This window comes from Pogona vitticeps, chromosome 6, assembly GCF_051106095.1.
Source record: "Pogona vitticeps strain Pit_001003342236 chromosome 6, PviZW2.1, whole genome shotgun sequence".
Taxonomy (NCBI): Eukaryota; Metazoa; Chordata; class Lepidosauria; order Squamata; family Agamidae; genus Pogona; species Pogona vitticeps.
Window position 1 is genome coordinate 93,002,454 of NC_135788.1, and position 17,888 is coordinate 93,020,341.

General features: G+C 41.5%; 1 non-coding gene across 1 annotated transcript; it reads right to left on the reverse strand.

The window, feature by feature from the left end:
• Window positions 1-303: 303 nt before the first annotated feature.
• On the reverse strand, window positions 304-13,788 carry LOC110074854 (uncharacterized). Its single transcript, XR_013537558.1, has 2 exons — window positions 4,090-13,788; window positions 304-3,013 (listed from the first exon to the last, which is right to left on the reverse strand). It is a non-coding gene; the product is annotated as an uncharacterized LOC110074854 (transcript).
• Between the last annotated feature and the right edge of the window lie 4,100 nt (window positions 13,789-17,888).

Genomic DNA, 17,888 nt, shown 5'->3' on the forward strand with positions numbered 1-17,888 from the left:
CACACTGGAAATATCCTGTTAAAGTGTTCTAGTTGGGAAGGCTAACACAATGAACACACATAGTGTGTTCAAGAAGAAGGGACGGGTGGGTGCCAATTTCATTTCTTAATCTGACATGATCACCAATGTCCTGACAGGTCATGGTAAGATTTATATAATGGCTGTAAAATATTTTTTTGGCTTAATCATAAGAAGCTGTCCTCTTTTTTGTCCAGTTAGCATAGTAGAATCTTGCTGAACTGACAGTAACAAGGTATTCAGGAAGATTGTTCACATCATCTTTTGCTGGTCTGGGGAAGAGCCTGGGGGCACCTGCAGAGTACATTTCCTAAAACAGTGGCTCTTTCTTTAAGCAAACCAGAGAAAAGACAGAATGAAGTCAATGTTGTTGGTTACCTGTTGGTTGCTAGGGAAATGAAAGATAATATGGTGGGTGGGGAAGAAGGTCAGTTAGGGCCAGCCGTTAAGTAGGGGAAAGTTATATGAAGTTTTGGAAATATGAGAACTGGAACTTTAATTCAGTAGTATTGTTCATCTGCAGTATTTGGAACCTGTTTTTTGAAAATCATCCTGATCTCTTGTTTCAGGAAAAAAAGCTAAGGAGTGCACAGTTTTCAGGCAGAAGCCAGGCTGACAGGGCTTGAACAATGTCCTAGCTCAAATAAACACTCTGTTTTACAGTGTGAAGCATTGGTGTCCTTGATGAGGGATAAATAAAAAAAATAGTGTAGGAGAAAAGTATCTTTAGCTCAGAATCTGCAGCCACATAGTAAGTGCCAGGCATCCCCGGGCAATAAATAAATAAATCCAATAGCAAGAAGAAAACAAGCATATATCCCAAAATTATCACCCCAGAGTTAATATTTGAAGAATGAGTGACCAATTTTTTTTCCATCTCCTAGCTCTGTTGAGTTTGTTTCTTCACTATTAGAGCTGTGATTCCCAACCTTGGTTCCCCATATATTTTTAAATTAAAACTCCCAGAAGCCTTCACCACTAGCTGTACAAGCCAGGATTGATGGCAGTTGTAGTCCAAGAACATCTGGGGATCCAAAGCTGGGAACCACTGTGCTAGATTTACACATACTAATAATCTCTCTCTCTGTGTGTGTCTCTCTCCTTCCATCCCTCTCTCTCTCAAAATCAAATAATTGAGTTCAAATACTGTGGTAAACCCAGCATCCAATGTTGTCTCCTGTGAGACCACCAAGGCCCATGCCTGCAGGAGAAAAAAAGATGTCAACATTCTCCCCAATGGGTCATTCAACAAGAGGTCTAATAGCCATGTTGTTGTTCTACTGTTCCTTCTCTCAGTTAGGGTGGGAGGCCAAGGGCTGTTTTCACTCCAGATCTCACTTTTAATTTGGGGGAGAAAGGTTATTTTGGTCCATATTAGGTATATGAAAATATGTTTAAAATTAATAGTTGTGCAAACTGTTGTGGGGAAGAACTGCAGGCCACACCAGGAACCTCCATGGATCATAAGTGGTATGGAGGTCACACAATTTTCATCCCTGTTTTGAAAGACTTCCCTTCTTTGTTCTAACTCAGACATAACTCCTTAAGAAAGAGGACAAGTGGCTTGAAATTAGGTCATGGAATCCATCCCCCAAAGTTTTGAGGTCTTTAAAATGAAGAAGGTCAGTCTTGTTTTTCACATGAATACTGCCTTCTTGTTGACCGTACTGTGGCTGAGCTGTCTTTTTGACTGAGGAGTGAATCTGTTAGGCTCTGTACCAATGCTCAAGACACTAGGGGGACAAGAGCTGGCACTTTTATAAGAGGTAGCCATGTTCATCTATGCTAGCATGTTAGGCAAAAACAAAACAAAAATAAAAAAATTAAGGAGACAAAAATGTTGCAGCACCTCAAGACTAACTGCTTCCGGAGAGACCAGCAGGTTATTTTGATCTGGACATCAGAAATGTAGTTTCATGCAAGTTAAAAGTAAGTCTTGCCCTGTAAACGTTTTCTACTTAGCCCCTTTTATTTATGGCTGTTTTAACCCATGCATTAAGCTCTACATTTACATTTGTGCTTTTTAAATTCATGCATTAAACTCTACATCTACATTTTTGTGTGCAGTTTTAAAAAAATAGCTAAATGTGCTTGTGCTAAAGAGATGGTCTCCTACGATTGTTCTCTTTAATCTATGCCTTGCATCTTTTGAAAATGAGTTTGAGTGACTTGAAGGGTCTAGTAGGAGAATTTAGGAGGGTTCTGACCTCAGTCCAATACCAGGATTAGGGCTGGTTTGATGGAACTCTTGGCAGAATGCCCTCCAGTGTTTCTTTCTTCTGGGAGTGGGCTTCCCTGGGCTGTGGACTTAGCTGCCCATTGTGATGGAGAACAGGAGCTATGGGTCTCTATCTGAAATTCCTTGCAATTTCTCCCAAATGTAGCCTCATTCTGTGTCAATGTAGGAAATATAAAATAGTAGCTTATAAACCCAGTTATTCAATATACATTTACACCTATAGCCTTGGGATTTTCAGTAGCTATCCAAGGCAGGATGGCTAGGACTGATGCCTGTGCTGTCTGATTGGCCAATTCTGCACTGAAATCCAGCCTGTCCTTCTGGCAGAAATAAAATAGATGTCTATAGGCATTTAGCCTTATTTACCAACAAAAGCATTTTCAATAGCTTGCTGGGCTCTCTGTTTGGGATAACAAACAGAACTTCCAATGACCAACCAAGACACAGTTGTTGTTTGCATCAGGCAGAAGCATAATTTATTTAATAAAGTCCAATTTTCAGCAGAATACCCAAGCCCAAGCTCACAAGACCAGCTAGCTAATGTATACGGCAGTGGCAACACCCTACATTTATCGAAGTGAATATGGAGGTGAGGCTGGAAGAACCTCAGTTATATATATTGGTGTCCATATATTTGATAGTTTGAAGGAAGATTCTTTTTGCTTACTGTAAAGAACCCCAAAATTTTAGAGGACAGAGTTGTGCAAATATATCTGCAGATGATGCTATTTTCCTTCACAGTCTATCAGTGTCACCCTGGAGGAAGAAAAAGAAAAGAGAAAAGAACTTCAGCTATGGAAAAAGAAATCCTGTTGCTTAGCAAAGTGTAAGTCATACAAGAACAGGTCCATGAAGTCAGTGGGGAATCAGCTCTTCCATCAGTTCCATTGATTCAGAATTTCAGCCAATATTTCCTACTATTTGCAATGTATTCCTTTAACACTGGAAGTACTAAAAGGTTCATCTGTGGGAGAATTTGGGAGAAAGGGAGATACGCTCTGTAATTGCCTGCAAATGGCCAGCTGTGATGGCTTTTTCGGAATGTGAATGTCCTTCTTTGTGTTGAAAGACCATATCAACATGGGGAAGGGTTTGGGAGCATGGGAGTATCAAGGCTGGGGTTTGGTCCTGGCCCTATCTATGCCCCAAAGCATATGGAAGATGAGAAAACACCGACAGAAGAAGCCTTCATGGATTGAGTTCCATGGGGCTTTATTCGAGGTAAATGTATATAGGATTATTGCATTCACACAAAAGAAGATGTACCATTAAAAAGAATATTCATCAAGAAATCCTTTACAGTGGCCAGAGTCATACTCATGTTCACATACGGTTTGCTGAACTCGCTGTTGTGAATTGTTTCTAATTGATGAGATGCCAGTTGTGTGCTCAGTCACATATCTAATTGTTTCACTGAGATGAATTACTTAGCTGTGGTTAGCTGTGACATGTCATGCATTATCTAGTGCTAATGCTAATTGGATTCTGGCCAGTAGGTGGCAAATCTATTGATTAAATAAAAAGGCAGCAAGAATGAAAAACTGATATGAGGCAATGAGAATTAAGATGCACATAAACATACGATGAAAATCATAAGGGGGTGGAGTCCATAGATGTGAAAGAAAAAGTGGCCAAGACAGGGAAAGAAGCTGACCTCTCTTGGCTGCTTGAGCATCCACAGGTATGGCAACCTTCCTGGTATTCAGAGATCATTCTTTCATTTTTCAGGAATCTTCCCTGAGGTAGAGCAATTTTCTAGAAGGAAAGCGTGCTTTTCTTAAAATGATACAGGGTTCGCGACTTAATCCAGGAACATGAGCCTCTTCCCTTACCTTTTAAGGCAACCATGGGATCCGGAAGACGAAGTGGGCATGTGAGAGACTCTGGCCACACCTCCTCCTGAAGTAGCACTGTTCTCACCACTGTTGGACAGAGGGGGAAAGGGTAATGGAGGATGCTAAAAAAGGGAAGCTGGAAATAACCATTCATGCATGCTTTTATACACGTGTATATATGTTACCTATACATTCCTTCATTCACCTTCTGCTTTCACAAAGCGGATTCATTTTCATAAAGCAGCTCACAAAATATAACACCCATATAAAGGTACAGAAATAGTATTGTTCAAATTGAAGAGATTGAGCCACATTTGAGATGGGTGAGGATAGAATACATGTGCAAATAGCCCACAGACACAAGAAAGGCCCATTTGGAAAAAAAAATCTTGTTTAAAACTTTATTAAGTGCATGTATAGTACGATGTCTAAGTTGCAAAGCCACTGCAGATGTTATAGGTTGTGGTGACACCAAAGGGGGCCACCACATGGGAAATCATTTTCTATTCTAAGCAGTGTGCACATGCGCAGGGCCTCATCTTCATCATGTACAGTCTTTTTTATATATCTTAAGATGAGCCTTTACTTGATCATTCCAAAGGCCCATCTAGTCTAGTGTTCTCTTTACACACTAGTCAATCGGTTGACAACCAGAAGCCCATTGAGACACGACATGAATGCTCAACACACACCCTCCCACTTCTGCTCCTAAGCAAATGTTGTTTGTGCTGTTGGAGAGAATATACTGTATACCCTTCATGATAACAGACATGAATTTATCTTTTATCTTCTAAAGCTGTCCAGATAGGCAGATATCATCACTTACTATGGGAGGGAATTCCATTCTTTAGGCATTCTGCGATGATATACTCTATTTTAAATCCATCTGCATCTCACAACGCTAAGCTTCAGTGGACGAACAAAAGTTCTACTATAATGAGATAAGAGTTTTTCCCTATCCACTTCCCCTAGGTCATGTATAATTTCATGTATCTTTGTCATTTCTCCTGTTATTTGCATTTTTTTCCTGAGCTAAACAAGCCCAGATACGGTCATCTTTCCTCACAGGGGATTTGCTCTAACCTCTTGATCATTCTGATTGCCCTTTTGTTCACTTTTTGTACATCTGAAATGTTTATTTTTTAAAATTGTAGTGACTAGAAGGCTACATAGTATACCATAGTGAGCTGTGGTACCAGGTGGAAATTGATGGAGAAATCCACCAATTTCTCACATAGAAAAATGAATTTTCTCCCTCACCTCTACCGCTTGCCCTAGGATTTGTCACCACAATGGAAAATCATAGGAATTCAGCTGTCACCCTGAGACCTGGCAACCCTCATCAATATGAGCGTAAAATCTGCAAGCATGAGCTAAAGGCAATATTCTTGGTAGAGAACTAAAACAAAAAAGTATAAAGAGAGAGGCCTAGTCTTACAAGAGCAATAGAAGATCAAGGATATAGTGTTGTTCTCATAAACTGTAGCAGTATCTTTTCTGGAAAAGAACATGTATGCCCAAAGTCCTAGAATTGGCCACAAAGCTGTAAAGCAGTATTTTGGATCTGAAGGCTGAGGTATGACATTAATAGTAAAAAATGGGGGGGGGGGAAGGAAATGATATAATTGCCAAAATTGACAGAATGCCATTCCAATTCTGATGAGGAAAGATCACTTACAAATGCCAATGAATGCAGTGTGATCTGAAGGAGAAATAGACTCCATTTTAGAATGCTTGTGGTACAGTCCAGTGTGAGCTCTTTCCCAATGATCACAGAATGCACAGGAGATTGTGAATCAACCTGACTCTGCTCCATGCCCAAGTTGGACCTTTTTGGTCCAGTGGCAGAGCTTCCCCTTTTTGGAGGGGCAGGCTGGAGTGATCCCTGTAGCGATGGGAGAGTTGCTTTAAGGGAGATTACCCCCAGCAAAGCAACCCTTGCCAGCACAGTCAGACACAATCCTTTCTTTCTGTCTGATCACATCCTTGGTGAATTAAATACTGTATTTGCTAATATTAACATCAGCTCTGAGCAAAACAACTCTATAGATCAGGGGTCTCAAACATGCAGCCTGGGGGCCATTTGCGGCCCCCCAGATGATAGTTTGTGGCCCTCGCCTTGCCTGCCCCCCAAAGAGCCCACACATCCTCTGCTGTCAAGAGTTTAAAAAAAAAAAAGCCTTGCCTCGCTCGCCGGCTCTCTCCCAAGACAGCACCTCTTGCACCCTCCATCCAGAACTGCAGCCTGCCAGCCAGCCCACCTGTCTCTTGGCTAAGGAAATTCCTGGGCGGCTTCCTCGGGCTCTTGCTCTGCTTGGCGGAAAATCTGATGCGGCCCAGCCTCACCTAGACTCTGTCTCTAGCAGCCCCCAGGTAAATTGAGTTTAAAACCCCTGCTATAGATACTCCCTAAAAACATGGGATCATAAACATTGATTAGGGAGCATGGGGAGGATCTACTTACGCAATATCATGGTGTACTCCCTCGAGCAGACAGCGGTAGGTATGGATCTCCTGTTCCAAGTGAGACTTGACATCCAGGAGATGTTTGTATTCTTGGTTTTGGCTCTCTATCTCTGTCCTCAGCTCTCCCAGCTGCTTTTCCACACAGGAGATTTTCTCCTGTATTTCAGCCAAGTTTTTGCTATAGCGACATTCGGTCTCAGCCAAGGAGTTCTGCAAGGTGTCCCTCTGCAAGAATAATTTGTAAAGATCTAGAAAAGAGACTCCAAGTTTTAAAGAATACAATCTGCAGATTGTATCACACTGGGGCCACTACAAAGGAAGCCAGATCTAACGAAGTAGATGGTGAGCAACTAGAACAGAATGAAACTTTACCACTAGTCTATGTTACATATGCAGAGTGGAATGGACATTCAATGGATTAAAGTTCATGAAATCTCAGGTCATAACAAATTGGTCAGTCTTTAACATGTGACTAGAAATGGGCATGAATCGGAAAAACATCAGTTTGTTTTGATTCATGATTTGTCAAGGTTGAAGAATCATGAAAAACCAATTCATGTGTTTTTTTTTTCCTGACAAAACAAGGAATTGATTTGTCATTTTTGCCTTTGAAACTCTATAAAACATCCTCAGCACCTAGAGACACCAAACTCACAGAGAGGTTTTCCCTACCTCTCCTCTACAAGCCCTCCAAGATTGGTGAAGTTGTTTTTTAAATTTGTGCCCATCTCTCCATGTGACTATTTTGCCTTGTTTTTATCCCAGACATAGCTCCTAGTCATGACTGCATGTAATTCTACAGAACATGTTTGGTTCTTTTTCTTGCTCTCCCTATGACTGTCCTTCATCACTGCTGACTTCTGATGTCATGGATGGGTATATGTTATATCATTGGAACAGGTAGTTGGAATGAGATGGAGCTGGACAGGTAAGTGTTGTGGGGAGGGCAAGACTGTTTCTTGACTAGCTGATTTTGGAAATGGGCATAAGAAATGTGGGCTCCAAATCGGAGTAAAACCTAGCTAACTAAATAATATGGCATTCCAAACCTAGGGAACAAAAAACATTTGGCAGCCACTAGGCAGATGGCAAATGCAGCAGTTTATATTGCTGCTGCTAGAGTCTGCATCTTGTGCTGCCTTAGCTACAGCTACATGCCACATCAGGAATTCTTGCAAGTCATGTGCTTTTACCAGGACTGAAGGTTCACCACCAACCCATGGGCCATTTTTCTTCATGACCTTGTTGGAAAACTACCAAGATTGGCTCTTTATAGCTGTGATATATGGATCATGGGTTATATGAGACAGTCTTAGGAAAACTGTAGAATTGTCAAATGTGTTGCGTTCAAGTTGTGTGGTTACTGAATCACAGCCTTACCAAGTCAATCTGAGCCTGCAGTTCAATTCCCAGTGTTTGCATCTTGCTTTTCAGGTCAGCTAGTTTGTTCTTACAATCTTCCTCCTCTTTGCTGCTGTTACAGGCCTCCCGATGCATTTCCTCCTTCTGAAGGAAAAGACCACATGTCTTAACCACAGCCTTCACAGAAGAATAAGATGTATTGTCTTACAATGTGCATTCTCTTTTGTGTCTGTTTCTAGTAATGAACTCTCTCTCTCTCTCTCTCTCTCTCTCTCTCTCTCCCTCCCTCCCTCCCTGGGAGAGAAGTTTGTTGGATTTGTATTTTCATGTGGAGAGATTATAACACTAAAACCACCAAGGAAATGGAACACATCTTCCCCTGGAAATCTGTACATTTACAGTTACTGTGCTATGTTTGCAGGGAGAAAGAGAAATGTTTTGTAAAATGTGTACCAAAAACACACACCACATTTTAAAAATGTACCAAATGTGCAACCTGAGGAAATAAAGATCTTGTGATGCAGTAGAGATGGGTGGAAACAGATGATCATTGATAAGTCAGAAATTCTTAGGCAGCAGGGATGATTTTCATGCTCCTGACTAATTAAATTAATAATTTATCCTTTCCCTTTGAGTTCAAGTGTTATACGTGGATCTCCTCTTCACTGTTTTATGCACACAATCTCCCTCTAAGGTAGGTAGGGTGGAGAAAGAGTGACAAGGTTGTATACCGAGGGAGTGATCGTACATGGACATATATTGCAATTTAGACAGCTCACAGAGTGCTCTGCTGTGATCTATTTCCATGATGCACGAGGAAATGCACTCCACCTCGACCCTCATCCAAGCCCAAGCTGGACTCTTTTAGTATAGCTGTAGGGCTTCTACTTTTAAGGACAGAGATGGAGCAACTCCTCAGCAGACATGCTTTTGCAGCTGTCTGATCACACCTTGAGTTATGACAGTCATCTGGGAGCTCCTTAAATCTACATCTTATGAATGAATGAATTACACAATAGCTGACAGCATATATAACAAAGTACCTACCTTACATTCATACCACTGCACAACCTCGCTGCGGTTGCTCTCAATAATGGCTTCATACTCTCTTCTCAGATCTTCCAAGACCTTCTTCAGGTCTGGTCCTGGGGCAGAACTGACTTCCACACTAACATCTCCACTGGGTTTGTTCTTCTTCAGACTCTTTACTTCCTGCAAGGGAAATGCTATTTTACGTTTTTATGGGACCACTGTTATACCAGAAGGAAGAGATGTTCTTTTGTCAGTGCTATTCTATTAGGAGTGAAAGGGAGGAGCCCACCTTTGAAAGGCTCTTCCCTTTGTATGGGTCTTGTAGGGAAAGGGGAGGGAAGTCTCACCTCCTCATGGTTCTTCCTGAGGCTGCACACCTCTTCCTGGAGAGACTCAAGTTCTGTCTCCAGGTCAGACCTACAAAGAGTCAGTTGATCCAGGACTTGCCGTAAACCATTAATATCAGCTTCCACATTTTGGCACAGGGCAAGCTCAGTCTCATATCTGCACCACAAGGAAGAAGAACAATGAATCCTTTTTAATAATAGAGACCACCGAAGGGTGCATGTATAGATGCTTAAGAATAGAGGAGAGCCTAAAGAAAAAAATTCACCATCACCGCCACTCACCACCACCACCATATAATTCAAGAAGGACTTACTTCAATTTGAAATCATCTGCTGTAATCCGGTTATTATCAATATCCAAGGTCAATTTGCTGTTATCCACAGTGGCACAAATAATCTTCAGCAAAGGAGGTGGAATAATAAAGTTCAGATTTAAAAAAACACAGCAAAGCTCAGATGGCCATTTATACCCTACCTGTACAACAAAACCTCCATCTTCTCTGCATCTCATCTCCTGCCTTGTTTATGTTGCTTTTAGCACTGCAGTGATGGGCAGCAATACATAAATAAGTAAGTAAATATCAATTTGTTCACTTATTTAGTTGCTGCATCCATCCACATGCTCATCTTAAGATGACACAACATTCTTTGATTTTTGGAAGAAAAGAAAACATATTCCCAAGCTATTCATTTCTCTCTCTCTCTCTCTCCCTCTCTCCCTCTCTCTCTCTCTCTCTCTCTCTCTCTCTCTCTCTCTGTGTGTGTGTGTGTGTGTGTGTGTTTCATTCATTGTCACCTTAAAGGCAGGCATGTTACATTTGAAATTAAACTTCTGTAAACTGTAGCCCAATGCTGCAAATGCATCTGATGAATGGGACTACAGTCAATGAATGAATGAATGAATGAATGAATGAATGAATCTGTTTTCTTTAAGGTTTCTCAAGATTTTATTTTATTGCTGGATAAAATGAGGTCTATTGCTGAATAATTATTGCTACCTCTCTGAGGGTTTTTAAACCCTTTCTTAGATTTTCTTTTACAAATATTATTCTTTGTATAAGATATCATTGTTTTTGTTTTCTAACTTCTCAACACCTTTTCCTTCTGTATTCCACCGAAAAAATGTGTGAGTATGTACTGTATAACCTTCTATTCAAATTCACCTACTAGGTCTCCCCAACCCCTGTTCCTTGTCATCTCCTGATAAGATAATATGGCACAGACATCTGCAGAGGCCATAATTATTGACCGAGGAGGATAGAACTCCAGAGTCATTCTTCCCCGCCCCCAACAAACACTAAATGGAAAAATCCAAAGAAGAATGTCTACACTGAATTTCAGAGCACAGAACCCTACTTTGATAATCAGATTCTATGTAGTAGTAGATGAACAGTTTTCTCACCTGGTTTTTCAGGTCTTCAATTTGTTGGTGGTAACAACTATAATCCTTTTCGTCATTGTGTGATCCTTGCTGATCATACCATTCCCTAATTTTATGCTCAAGTTGATTGTTTTCTTCCTCCAGGGATCGTACTTTGTCCAGGTAGGAGGCCAGACGGTCATTGAGATTCTGCATGGTCAGCTTCTCATTACAAGAGAGCAAGGCCACTTCATTGCAGATGCCAAATCCACTACCAAGACCACCACCAATGGGCCCAAAATGGACACTGCTACTACCAAACCCAACAGCAGGAGCACATACATAGCTACTGCTTGTGGTACCAAAGCTACCACCAGTGCTACTTCCTCCACTCAGGCCCACACCATAACTTCTTACACCACAGTGGCTCCTAGCAGACATGCCACTACTTCGGTCAGAAGAGGCATGTTTTCCAGAGACTCCTGGAGTCACCCTTGTTCCCTCATCAGCAGTACCATAGCTGCTGCTGCTGCTGCTTCTCCCTATGGGGCACCCTGCTGCAGGAATATGTCTGGAGCTGAAACTCATATTGAAAGAAACTTAGAACCAAGACTGAGGAGGAAGAGAGAATAAAAAAGCCAGAGACACAGGAAAGAATAGAAGGGAGATTATGGTACCCACGCAGATCTGCTTTTTTATATCTTCTGCTATGTGGGTGTTGTCTTCAGGATGTCTTCCTTCTTTCCCACAGGGCTGCTCCATCTGACTGGCTCCACCAAGAAAACAGTGTCTAAGGCAAACTCCCCAAAATCTCAATTACATGAGGAAGACATATTACACCGTCAGCTCTTGCCTTCCAAAATGCAGCACTGTCCCAGAGATGATCAGCTAGCCCTTGCCCCAGATTAACATCTTTCGAAGATAGCTTGACAAAAGAGCCCTGCCCTAAAATATATGCAGAGGATAAATATTTATAGAGTATTGCAACTGATTCTACTTCCTCCATTAACACTACCATAATTAGATTCCCACTATCATAATTAGATTAAATAAAATCATAATTAGATTTTATTTTAACTATAGTTACGATTATAATTTTTCTTTTTCAAAGCTGACTGGATGCATGAAGACACACTTTGTGCAGGAGGCGAAAACAAAACAAAATAACCAAACAATGGTTATTGGTTTTTGAAGTCCTCCTGAAGTTTGCCTGCAAAGGGAAGAAAACAAGCACAGATGGTATGTGGAGAGAAAAGCAGCTGGAGAATAAAGAGAAAGAAAATTTCAGTTCTTAAGAGAAAACAGCAGTCCATAAGAGAAAAGGTTGCTGGCTGAATAGCTCAGTGGTTTAGGTGTCTGGCAGCGGTTCAGTGTTCAATTCCCCACTACACCTCCTGTGAATAGAGTCAATCTGTGTGGCCTTGGGCATGATCCCAGGATGTCTCCAGAAAAAGGGAATTGTATACCACTTCTGAGTACTTTCTACCTGGAAATCCCAGGAAGAGAATCACCATGTCAGAATTGATGGCACATGATTATGTTGATAAAAGAAAAAGAGAAGCAGGGTAAGTGGGAGGATGAAAGAAGGGGAAGACTACCTGGGCCAGTGGGGGTACTGGTGAGAGAAAGATAAAGTGCACTAAGCTATGTAGGGGGAAAGAACACCAGGGCGCTTTGGTTGCAAGATGTGGCTTTTAGCCTTTAAAAAAACCTCAGATTCCAGGAAGCTGAAGTCTAAGAGTTCTTCAAGCAAGAACATCATTTCAGTTTAAGTCTCCCTATACGACTGATCAGCATTTGCTGTTGCTTAAAGGACAAAAATCAAACAACTTGGTATTTTCTGTTGCTTACTGTCCAAGACTTGTTGTCATTGGGAATAGATGGATATGGAATGAATTGGGGCAGGTTTGCAATGAAAGGAAAGGGCGGCTGAAATCTCTGCCCTCATACGCAATTTTCTTTCTTGTATCATAGGAAGAAGCTCCGTGAAACGATTCCCCTCCTCTTGACCCAGTTTTGTAAACCTCCCTTCCCAAATTGTCAGACACACATATTTATCACCACCTTTGGCTGGTCTTTGGTAATTTTCCCTTAAAACACAACAGCTAGTTTTGCAGTGCTTGAAAGACTAACAAATTTCATTTACCATACAGCTTTCATGGATTGTAGCCCATTTGTTGCATCTGGGGGGGAAAGTGGCCTTCAGTCCATGAAACCTTTTGTTTAGACTTTTGTTATTCTTAAAAACTAGGGAGATATTTTCTCCTTCCAAGGGTATAAAAGGGCAGTGTGCCAACTTGTGTATGGTGTACAGCTCTGCACATACACAAAACTTTCACCACCTTGAAGAAATCAAGTCCAAATTCTTGCAATCCATTTTTGATGTCCCATACTGCATCCCTGATGCCCTACTTAGAATGTAATCTGGAATCATTGCACCTGATACAAAAAAAATAATAATCCCTAGATTAAGTTAAACTTTAATCCACTTGGATTAGCTTCCTTGTTCTAACCTATAAACTATAAAGCCCTAAACAGCTTGTGTCCAAGCTATCTCAAAGATTGTATCTCCCAATATGAGCCTGCCCAGGTGCTAAGATTATCCTGAGAGGCCTTTCTTTTGGCCCCACCACCTTCACAGGTGCTGGTGATACAGGAGGGGGTCTTCTCTATTGCTGTTCCCAGACATTGGAACTCCCTCCCACAGGAGATTAGCTCCATCATTGCTGGCTTTCTGCAAGAAGCTTCAGGCAAGCTTTCCCACAGACTCTGGTTGTCTGAGTGGGATTTTTAGATGGATTGCTATGCCTTACTGCTCTGAATGTGTTTTTCATATTGCTTTTGCTTGCCATTTCTCTGAGTGATATCTGTTTGATTCTTTTTAGTATTTGCATACTTGTTGTTTTAGCTTTAAATATCGTCTTTTAATGACACAAGCCACCTTTGTATGCTCACTGGTTTTAGCATTAAATATTGTATTTTCACGATGTACAGTAAGCCACCCTGAGACCTTTATAAAGAGAAAGGTGGGCCAAAAATATTTTAAATAAATAAATAAATAAGCGGATAACCGCCCTACACGGTAGGTTAGAGATCTTCAGCAGAAGCTATTAACATATGGATTTATTCCCCCATAGTTCTGTTGCAGCTTGAGTTCTTAAAAGACAAAGAAACCATGTTGGATGTAACCCTCCAGGTAGACCAAACCCAGATGTCACATTGTTTGACAGCCACAAAACACAGCTAAATCCTTGCCCATACAGAATAACTTTACAGCCTAGAACAGTGATGGCGAACCTATGGCACGCGTGCCACAGCTAGCACACGAAGCCCTTTCTTCTGGCACGCCAGCCATAGGTCGCTACTCCTCCCACTCTCCCTGCACAGCCAAATCTCATGAGGCGGCTGCAGCCAGGATTCCCCCTTCCACCGCCACTTCCAGGTCCTCTTGGTCTGCCGGCATGATTCCCCCTTAAACTGCCACTTCCAGTCTTACAGATCCGGATTTGGGTCCATCACCACCACTATCATGGCGGTGGCACGCCGCCTGCTGTCCCCCCTCCCCCATTTTGGGCACGTGAGCCCAAAAAAGTTCGCCACCACTGGCCTAGAATGTAGGAAGAGATTTAATATAGAATTTAGTAAGAGATTTAATGTAGAGATTTCATCCTAGCATGTTTCAATGAATTACCATCAATGCTACTGAAAGGAAGATACGTGTGTATATTCACAATGCTTATGGCCCACTAATCAAGCATGACTAAAACTTTTGCACATACTTTATCATACTATTTATTTTATATTTTATAAGGGACCTGGTGCTTAATTCCCAATTTTAAAAAATCCAGGCAGATCTCATATGTTTTGTGTCACTCCTTCCTCTCTGCTCAAGCAAAATCAGGGCTAAGGTGGCAAAATTCTGTGCAACAGCTTCTTTAACCAGAAAGCAATTGATAAACCACTCCACTAATCGTACTGAAAATGGTGTGCAGCTTTAAAGGGCGCCCATATTTTTCTTTGTACATAACTTTCCTGTGGATGTCTTGTTTATTTTGTTTTTTTAATGTCTGGCCAATTGTCATAAAAATAAATGATGACGATGAGTTGGCCTAATGCTCCAGCATAGCCCTTCGGAGGAATCCTGTTTTGATCCTTATTAGAAATGTAGCATTGCTATGCGGCACTAATGAGGAGAAATGAAACTGTGTCAGCAGAAGAAAAATAGGTTGCTGCGATGCACATATTTCATATGATGAAAAGTCAGCAACATGGCGACAATGCCAAACAAGAGATGGTGATCAGTGCTGAGGTGCAGAATGTTCTCCCCTGGGGAGAGTCTCTCTTTGGGAAGAATCAAAACTTGCTGATCTTCATCCATGTTTTATTTCCTCCACCATGGTACTAGAGTGACTTGAAGTTTTGTCTATGATTGGTATTTATACTACCAAAGAACAGACCTTCTTCACCTCAGTCAAATCTTCATCAAGGGCCTCTCGAGGTGTGTAAAGGCCTTTGGGACAATGTCTCCCCTATGCACCCTTTTTATTGAGGTAACTGCCCAGTTGTGGTAGCAGTAGTAGGTGTCTATGAACTCCCTTTCTAAATCTCCCTAATTCCCCATAATAAGCATGGTATCCATCTTGCATTGCGTGTAGAGATGGACACAAACCAGGAAAACAGCAGTTCATGGTGGTTTGTGATTCATTGCTATTGAATTCATGGCTTGTGGTTCACAAACCATGAACCACAAGCCATGAAATTTTCCAACAAAACAAACCATTTCATGGTTCATGTGATTCGGGACTTCTAGGAGCTGCAGAATGGACCCTGAATGACTTAGAGAGAGCTGAGTCTTCAGACAAATCATCTCCTCACCCCCTCCAAGTTTGGCAAAGATTGGATTTGGGATGTCCATGTTATAATCCCTCAAAGCAAGTACCCCCAGAAAAGTGCTCTTTAGAGCTGGCTTGGCAAAAAAATTGAATGGGTGGTTCACGTGAGAGAACTTGAGACAGGGTGTTGCTCATCATGAGGTAGACTGGGGAGGAACAGAAAGAGGGCAGACGTGGGAAGAGGATGGGAACTGGGAGAGGTGTTTTAGAAATTAAAAATAAAAGCTGCTATAAGCATTTTTTTCCTATTTCTTCAGACTCACTAAATTACCTATCTCATGTGACATAATAATGAACAGACTAGCTAGCTAAGGGGTCTGGATAAAAGGCAGATCCATGGAATCAAGAATAGATCCTCATGATTTCATATGATTTTTACATGGGATCCTTGCCAAATCACCATCAAATCAGAGATCCCATCTATGCCCACAGACTGCAACACAGAAATCATGGCTCCTTTGGCACATGCAGTGGCACAAAAACATCAATCAAAGGCACAGATTCTCATGGATCCACGTGATTTTTACATAGGAGCATCCCCAAATCACTGTCCAGTCACAGATCCCATCTGTGCCCACAGACTACAAAAATTAGGGATCTATCAGCTTTGCAGTGGGTTTCGTGGATACTTTTAATTTCATTTTGACTTTTAAAAGGCATGAGCATAAGATGCAAAATACCTTGTTCTCATAACAGAGCAAGGTTAGAAAGACACGTTTTATTCAGGAGGGAAAAATGGGGGAACACTCTTTGATTCTTCTTAGGATCTTTCTGCCTTCTTGATTAACAAATGCACCATATTAAACTTTAAAATATTAAAGTCAAAATCCACTACGATGCGGTTCCTATGAGGATGTGTTTGTGTGTATGTGTGTGTGTGTGTGCGTGCGTGTGCGTGTGCATGTGTGTCCCTTCCTAAACCCAAAAGAGTTTACAAAGCATTTGGAAATAATAAATGTTAAAACAGCTAGATAAATTGCAATTTTCAAAAATAATTAGCACAATACACATAAAAATACAAAGTAAAAGCCATTGACAATTTAAAATCATATTTAATTTTTTTTTTTTTTTAAATACAGTTTCCCTGTTAAATCCTCTTCCTTGGTACTAATTCACTTACTAAATGCCTGCCTAGATATAAAGTTTTTTCCCCTACTGGTGGAAGGCAATGGAAGACAGGATGGTCTGGCGTGCTCTGGTCCATGGGGTCACAAAGAGTTGGACACGACTAAACAACAAACAACTGGTGGAAGGACAGCAAGCAGGTGCCCATCTGTTGGGATACTAATGATCATGATGACTAATACTAGGTATTAGTGGAAGGGAGTTTTAGAGACTGATGATCCTTCTTTGCCAGTAACTTGATTGGTAATATTTTCCCACCTCTATCAAACACGCTCTCCCTTCTTCCTATTTGCTTTTTGCTTCCATTGTTTTGTTCCATTGTCTCTCTCTTTTTCTTCTTCCTCTGATCATCCTCCAAACAACAAGCATGTAGGAGCTCTTTGCATACTTCCATTTCCTCCTCTTTTTTTCTTCTGACTGTAACTACAGATGATCACTGTAACTAAATGTACCTTTTTTCTACTTTAAAATGCTTCAAGAGTTTATTTTTACCACACAAAGTACTAGTTTTGTGTACAGCCTAGGGAAGGTTTTGTGAGACAGGGCTATTCTCTCCATGTTTCTTTGTTTTCTTACCTTATAATCTTTTAACTGAAGGTTTAACCAAATTCTGAGAAAGCTTTTTACCAAAAAATCTGCAATATCATCCTGGTCTGCCATGGACAGGATTTGAACAATCTGGGAGCAACATCCGAAAGGAGTATACATTGTGTTCTCACCAAGCGTTCCTGTGAAGGCAGTGGGACTCAGAAAGGTCTCACCTGAGGATCTTGAGCATTCAAGAGTTTCATAGAGAGACATACAGCCCTTCAGATAGCCTAGGCCCACATCATTTAGGGCAGGGGTGTCCAACCTTTCACCTTCCCTGGGCCACATTAGAAGATGAAAATTTGGTTTGGGCCGCACATACATTTGGTTTGGGCTGCATGGGGGGGCAGCCCTAGCTGTTCTCCACAGCCCCGCTCCAAGCGTGCTTACCGGCAACTGCGATCTCAGACAGCAGAGGCTGCCAGCTTTGACTCCAGCGGCTTTATGGGGCTGGGAAGGGGTCCACCTATTGACGGGGACGGCGCAATGCAGTCACGCAGCCCCCCTGTCCCCTCCCCTCCCACTCCTTCCTTCCCTCTATCCCCTTCTACTGTTGTGACATATCCCGGCCACATTCCGGTCACAAACGCCGGCAGTGTAACTTGAAACTTAGGAATTTCTTTA